We start from the raw sequence: 8085 nt of genomic DNA on the forward strand, positions 1-8085 counted from the left end.
CAAAATTTCTCCTGTTTTCCACTCAGTCTTCATGAATACTTTATCAAGCCCTGACCATGCCTTCATCTATGTCCCTGAAGGATCCCTCAGTTAGCATAACTCGGTTATGCTGCAATGTTTTCCTAAGGTGCACCACCTCAGATAACAAGGAATGGCATGTTTGAATACTCTCATATAAAAAGCCTACATACAGAACACTTACAAGTTGGGGACACAATTGCTTTTCTTATTATTCAATTGTAGTGAAGCAATGGAGACAAGTTTTTCCTACTGCCTAGGGATAGGCAATTTGTGGTAATTCCACAGCTTTCATGGTCTGTTTTTCGGTATACCAAAAACCCTTTGCTTTTTAGGGGCCACCCCACATTTTCTTCAAAAAATTGCTTTGCACAGGTAACTACCATAGAGTTATCAAAATTTCCAAAAGTAGAGAGTCTGTGGCTTGGTTTTTGGAAAAATAAGGGGTCCTCAGTAATTAGCTAATTGGGAACCACTCTAGAGGCATGAGTTGACTTGCAAAGGAAACATTGCTTATTGGAGCAGGAACCAAAGTCAGAAAGATGAATCTCCCAGAAAGGTTTTGTGTTCAGAATGGAAAGCTCCTTTGAATACATCAATGTAATGTTCCTGGGGCAGCAGGGAGAGAGCGAATAAAATGCTGGGGAAATTTCATTGTATAAAATCATCAATATTCTGAGGCAAGTGTTTCCCATCTTCAAAGTAAGTCTTTTAAAAAATTGTTTTGGGCAACCCCCTGCATTTCTACAACATCACCCTTCAAACAGTTACTTCCATCAGAAATGGACGTAGCATTCCTGTCTCCCCAGAGCATAGGAAACATTTTGTAGAGAGCCCCTGAGTAGCTTTGAAAGCTATTTGTACAAAAAGTCAACCACACACAGCAATATCCGCCAACACAGCCAAGTGAAACTGCAGGGGAAATTAAGCAAGGCAGGATTAAATTTCTAGAAGAGTACTTCGCCAGAACACTGCTTTGTATTGTTGGCTTTTACAAAAAAAGGAGGGGAAAGTACTGTGCTATTCAGCTACAAAGATATTCGAAGCTCTCCAAAGCAGCAGTCTGATTTTGGCACTTCGCTTTAATGCACCTCACATAATAGACACACACATTATTTTTATTTTTATTATTTAAGAACTCCAATTCCTTCACAATGCACCCACACCATGGGAGTGCTGCTACTTGCATTGTGGCAGCACCTGCAAAAAATCTTGCAGTTGTTATGTCAGCATTCTGAAATTAAGCTCCTTTAACTGCAAAAGTGGGGAAATGTTATTGGAGAGTAAGCCTTGTCTTTGGATGTTGACCCAGTTTGACACTGGGCTGCCATTTAATTAGAACCTATTAAGAGAACATTGGATTGCCAAGGCTTAAGTTTTGGCAAGATTGGGGTTTTTTTCCCTTCTAAAAGGAACAGGCAACCTGGATAAAACAATATATGCTCCAAATGCTTTACAAACTGGATGCGAGTTGACTTGCACATATGGAGCTGTTAAGGCACTTATCATAAAATATGTTATGTTGTCGTTTGGTTGTGTCTGACTCTTCGTGACCCCATGGACCAGAGCACGCCAGGCACTCCTGTCTTCCACTGCCTCCCGCAGCTTGGTCAAACTCATGTTTGTAGCTTCAAGAACACTGTCCAACCATCTCATCCTCTGTCGTCCCCTTCTCCTTGTGCCCTCCATCTTTCCCAACATCAGGGTCTTTCCCAGGGAGTCTTCTCATGAGGTGGCCAAAGTATTGCAGCCTCAGCTTCAGGAATCTGTCCTTCCAGTGAGCACTCAGGGCTGATTTCCTTCAGAATGGATAGGTTTGATCTTCTTAAATACGTTATAGTTCACCAGATAGCATTCGTACAAGCATTTAAGTAACATTTCCAGAATAGCAAATTCTTTCAGGAAGGAGAGGCTGGTATTCATTCTTAAATTCTAAGGCCATGGAGGTTATTTCACACTGTTCCTTCCCACCTCCTCCTTGGTGAGCACTAGATTTTCATCACCTATTTATATAAGTTATTCCTAAATATTAGATTAGTTGATTGAAGAATGTTGATATGGCTCTCCTTCACCCACCTTGGCTTACATATCCAGTAAAATGAATATAGTGGGTCCAATATGTTTCCTAGTCTTTATTTATTTATTTATTTTTGCCAAGTGCAGCAGAACATCAATGTCTTAAGTCTACAGTGGTCTACCGGTGTCTTACAACCACAGCCTGAGTTGCTCTTAATCGGGTCAGCAAACATTTTCAGCAGGGGGCCGGTCCACTGTCCCTCAGACCTTGTAGGGGGCCGGACTATATATTTTTTGGGGGGGACGAATTCCTAGACCCCCACAAATAACCCAGAGATGCATTTTAAATAAAAGGACACTTTCTACTCATGTAAAAACAGGCTGATTCCTGGACCATCCACAGGCCAGATTTAGAAGGCGATTGGGCCAGAACCCATGCTCTTAATATTTCCTACATATAACTAGGTGGGTGGGGAGGATCCTTTAGAAATAGAGTCAAATTAATATGCTGCTCTTCTTCAGTCATTTTAAATCTATTTCATACTTGGCACACATCTGCAGGAGAGTTCTTTTTTCCTTTAATTTTTGGTGACAGGGACCAGTCTCCTTCCCGCATTGTCTTCTGCCTCACCGACTGCCCTAGCTCTCTTTCCTCCCAACATATATGTGAATTTGGGGTGTGGATGGCGGGCTCCATGTGAGTACAAGACCTTTTGTACTCTTGTACACAAATGCATGAGAACTCAGGCTTGTTTAGTGCAGCATTAAATAAATCCAGAAAAGATGCTGGTTATCTCCCACTCCCATGTGTGCACACATCGTTAAATCAGCTCTGGGACAGATCTGGCACCACTTTTATGGCTTGCAAATGGACATAACTTATCAGGGAAGACTAGAAAATCCCTGTTATAAAGATGTAAATTAAGCTTCCATCAGCACGGTTTTTTGTTAATTCCCAATACCTCTTCCCTTGCGAATCCTGAATCTTAAAAGTAGTGATGTGAACAAATTGATACATTTAATCTATTGTCGTTTGCTTCCATTTCAAATGTTACTTAATGGCAGATTATTTTCCTTTTCATTGTCACGTCTAAAAACAGCCCCATGTTAGGACTGTGGCAGATCTTGCAACTTTAATACGTGTTCTGAAACAAATTTATTTTGACTACGGTAAGACTAAAAGCGGCAAACATGGGAGTAAGCCCCGTTTAGCTCAGTGGGGTTTACTTCTGAGTAGGCATACGTAGAATTGCACAGACAATAATTTTTCGGCATGTCTTCCAAGTTTTTTTGTAACTAGATACGTGCCCTCAGCTTACTACTGTCTATGCAATATAAAACTTGCACTGTAAAAGAAAACTTTAGTGTCTCCTAGAACATTTGGTGTGGAGTTTGTTTTAGAGTTTAGGTTGCCTCATTTTAGGCATCCTCCAATACTTATTTAATCTGCTGACTGGAACAATTTTTCTTGGTTTTCTAATGTTTTTTCTTACTTGTTCTATGTAGTATCAGAACAATTAGAAGGGGCAGTATTTTTTTATGATAAATTGCTTTTTCTCAGCTGTGTGACTTGGGGGGGGGGAGTCCATCCGTCTTGCAGTCTGAGAACAAGCTGGCAGGCTTCTTTTATATGCCTATGTGGCACATTAAAACTGGAAAGGAATTCCTTTCCCTTCCCAAACGGTATATGTATTTGTCAATTGTACTGATATATATACAGTGGTACCTCGGGTTACAGACTCCGCTAACCCAGAAGTAGTACCTCGGGCTAAGAATTTTACCTCAGGATGAGAACATAAATTGTGTGGCGACGGCAGGAGGCCCCATTAGCTAAAGTGGCACCTCAGGTTAAGAACAGTTTCAGGTTAAGAATGGACCTCCAGAACGAATTACGTTCTTAACCCAAGGTACCACTGTATAAATTTTGAGAGTAACCCCATGGTTTACTTCTTAACAGATGTGCATAGGATTAGGAAATCTAATCCGAGACAGTCATGGAAAAAACCAAAGCAGGGTGTTATTTATTCTGAATTAATCCATGCTACTTTTGTCCCTAGATCCACCCACCATCAGATCTGGCCTACCTACTGCCGAAATGTGACTTATTGCAGATAACCCCAAAGTAAATGCAGCCCTTGATAGGGAGAAGGAGGAGTTGCCCACAAAATGCAAAGCCTAAAGGGGAAAGTTGAATTCTTTGGTTCATTATCTGACCAAGAAAACTTGACTGAATGAAAACCTTATTCCCCTCGGTGCCTTTTTGCCCTTCAGAGAAGGCATGCCAAGAAGCTATGTTTAAACCCTGGCTCTTAACACTGCTCAACTAGGGAGATCAATTGAGCTGTTTTCAATGTCAGTGAGTAACCTGATGTCTCAGCAGGCAACCCGTCAGGGATTGCTGCTGGAAAGAGAGATCATCCTCCAGTTTCTCTTCTCTCTCAGTTGTCACACTCCACTTCTTTTTGGAGCTGCTCCAAACAAGCAGATGTAATGTGGGAAGCATTGGTTTAACTGGCAAAATGCACATCCTTCACTGTGGAGTCAAAAACGTTTGCTGAAACTGAACTGAAACATCTCATAAACATCAGCTATCCAAAAGTGCATTTTCAGTGTTGGAAGAGCTTTAATGCCTCCTAAGGGCGTTCCCAGAGTTCTCTTCAGGGTTTTCTTCCTATTTGCTGTTCATACTTTAACCCAGCTTCCCCCAACCTTCTGTCAGTTGCAGCAGACATGGCCAATGGTCAGGGCTGGATTTAGGTTTGATGAGGCCATAAGCTACTGAAGGTAACGGGGCCCTTTGTCAACAAGGTGAAGGTGAAGGGTCCTTTGTCAACAACAAAGTGTCGCTATTTTTTGTGTTGAATATATGCTATATGGTAATTTATGGACCTAATAGGTATCTAAAGCCATTTGCACATAACAAAATATGTATTTTATCAAAGTAATTGTTGAACTGAAATACAATTAAGAAGAAGAATTGTAGGCTTTTGAATTATGGTGCTGGAGGAGACTCTTGAGAGTCCCATGGACTGAAAGAAAATCAAACCTCTCCATTCTGAAGGAAATCAACCCTGAGTGCTCACTGGAAGGACAGATCCTGAAGCTGAGGCTGCAATACTTTGGCCACCTCATGAGAAGAGAAGACTCCCTGGAAAAGACCCTGATGTTGGGAAAGATGGAGGGCACAAGGAGAAGGGGACAACAGAGGACGAGATGGTTGGATAGTGTTCTTGAAGCTACCAGCATGAGTTTGACCAAACTGCGGGAGGCAGTGGAAGACAGAAGTGCCTGCCGTGCTCTGGTCCATGGGGTCACGAAGAGTCGGACATGACTAAACGATTAAACAACAACAACAACAACAAATATTTTGACTATGGCAGACCAACACGGCTACCTATCTGTAACAACAACAAATATTAATAGTGAAATACAATTAAGAAGAAGTATATTAATAGTGAAATAATCATTAAGCTCTAACTTAAAATGATTTTTTTATTCATAATAAACAATAATGCAAAAACATTGACATTTGGCAATAACAAAAGTTCATTTAGAAACACAATTTTCAAAGACTCATAATTTTTTTGGGGGGGGGCAAGAGAGTGGGGCCCTAAGCTATAGCTTTTTTACCTTATATGTAAATCTGGCACTGCCAATGGAGAGAGATGGTGATAGTGTAGACCAGCAACATCTGAAAATAGCTAAAAGCAGCATCCCTCAACCATGTGCCTATCAGAGGTCCTACTCGTGAATCATTCCAGCATGGGAGTGGAGCCTCACCAAGTAGGCAGGCCTACTATCCCACTGATGGTGATTTCCCCCTGAATAGCACAAAACTGTAAAATGGAATATCTGTTAATTTGGAGTGATAAGTTGTAGGTTTATGAAATCCTCGACAGTTGCATATTTAAGGCAAAACTACCTTGCTAGGGGGGCGCAGGTGGCGCTGTGGGTTAAACCACAGAGCCTAGGACTTGCTGATCAGAAGGTCGGTGGTTTGAATCCCTGTGGCGGAGTGAGCTCCCGTTGCTCGGTCCCTGCTCCTGCCAACCTAGCAGTTCAAAAGCACCTCAAAGTGCAAGTAGATAAATAGGTACCACTCTGGCGGGAAGGTACACCGCATTTCTGTGTGCTGCTCTGGTTCACCAGAAGTGGCTTAGTCATGCTGGCCACATGACCCGGAAGCTGCACACTGGCTCCCTCGGCCAATAAAGCGAGATGAGCGCCGCAACCCCAGAGTCTGCCACAACTGGACCTAATGGTCAGAGGTACCTTTACCTTTACCTTTACCTTTACCTTTACCTTTACCTTTACCTTTACCTTTACCTTTACCTTTACCATGCTAGGAGCAAACAGATGAAGCTACCTTGTCCTGTAGAAGTGGCACGGTGTACTTCAAAACACTCTTATCTATTTAGAGATTGAATCCATTGGACCCTAGTCCCATGGAGAATCTGTGACGGCCCCCCCTTATTTCATGCAGTCATGGAAAACTGTTTCCAGATTCTCTGTTGGAACAGACATCTGGTGTGCCAAACAGCTGCTAAAAAATAAGTATTGGGGCAAGTGCTGCGTTTTTGTTGGGAGTGCTGCAGCAGTGGAAGAAACAGCTACAAAGATTTGTGCCAGTTAAAAACATTTCTCGGGTAACAACTCCTAAGGAGAGTACTCTTTGAAGAGAGAAATAGATGCAGGAGGTGAGAAATGAAGTAGCGCGTTTCAGGAAGTCTAGGTTTGAAAGTATTTTTTAAAGCATTTTAACGGAGTGGGAGTGAAAAAGAGACCTCAGGTATAGATATCACAGAGCTGTTATTCTTAGCACCATCTGGTGGTAAGCTACACATACAAATATAAATTCTGAATTCCACAACCAACACAGCAGAAACATAACTACAAACTATGGTCTTCTACTTCCTCTTCCTCTTCCTCTTCTTCTTCTTCCTCTTCTTTTCTTTTTCTTTTTGCATGAGAAAGTAGTAGGAAATTATGACATTGGGAACACATACTTAATTGGTCCAACATTGGGAGGCGGTGGTGCCCAGGAATGCTGGTAAAAGCTGGGGAGACGAAGGCCACCTTTGAATACTGAAGGGTTCATCACTTGGCTCATAGGAAGATGATGCCACAAATTAAATTTGGGTGAATAAGTGTTGCCATAGAAGTACAGGTCATCCATAGCCTTGACACACATTACATTTACTTCTGGTTGATAGGGTTTTAACAAATGAAAAATCACCAGCTTATCCAAATGAGAAGGAAATGCATGCAGTCACCCTGGATCACATAGATAGACAATGCTACCTCGGGTTACATACTCTTCAGGTTACATACCCTTCAGGTTACAGCCTCCGCTAACCCAGAAATAGTACCTTGGGTTAAGAACTTTGCTTCAGGATGAGAACAGAAAGTGTGCGGCGGCAGTGGGAGGCCCTATTAGCTAAAGTGGTACCTCAGGTTAAGAACAGTTTCAGGTTAAGAATGGACCTCCAGAACGAATTAAGTTCTTAACCCGAGGCACCACTGTATAGATACTGTATACAAATACCCACCTTGAACTAGGGAATTCCACTGAATGTTCCCCGCAGGGCTGGCCCTACCATTGGGTAGAGTGTGGTGTTGATGGTGAGGGCTGTGTGCCATGCGGCCTGCCTTTTCCTTCCTTAGCTAGTCTGCCTCCCTCAGCTGTATTAGGGCAGGGGTGTCCAACCAGTAGGTCGCAATCTACCGGTAGATCCCCGGCTGATCCTGGTAGATCGTTGGATCCTTATTGTGTACAAAAAGTTACGGGGAGGGGGGAGCTAAAAAACTGCGCAATCCTCCCCCAAAGAAGCTCAATAACTCTGGTGTTATGTACTGAGTTGAATAGGATCCAAACTGCAGCAGTCTGATTGGCCCTAGAACAATAGGATCCAAAAGGCAGCAGCCTGATTGGTCCTAGAACAATAGGATTCAGAATGCAGCAGTCTGATTGGTCCTAGAACAATGCAGCAGTATGATTGGTTGGCAGGAACTACCCAATCATGCTCCAGATAGAAGTGAATCCACAACCTG

The sequence above is a fragment of the Podarcis cretensis genome (genome assembly GCF_951804945.1).
Source record: "Podarcis cretensis genome assembly, chromosome: 3".
Taxonomy (NCBI): Eukaryota; Metazoa; Chordata; class Lepidosauria; order Squamata; family Lacertidae; genus Podarcis; species Podarcis cretensis.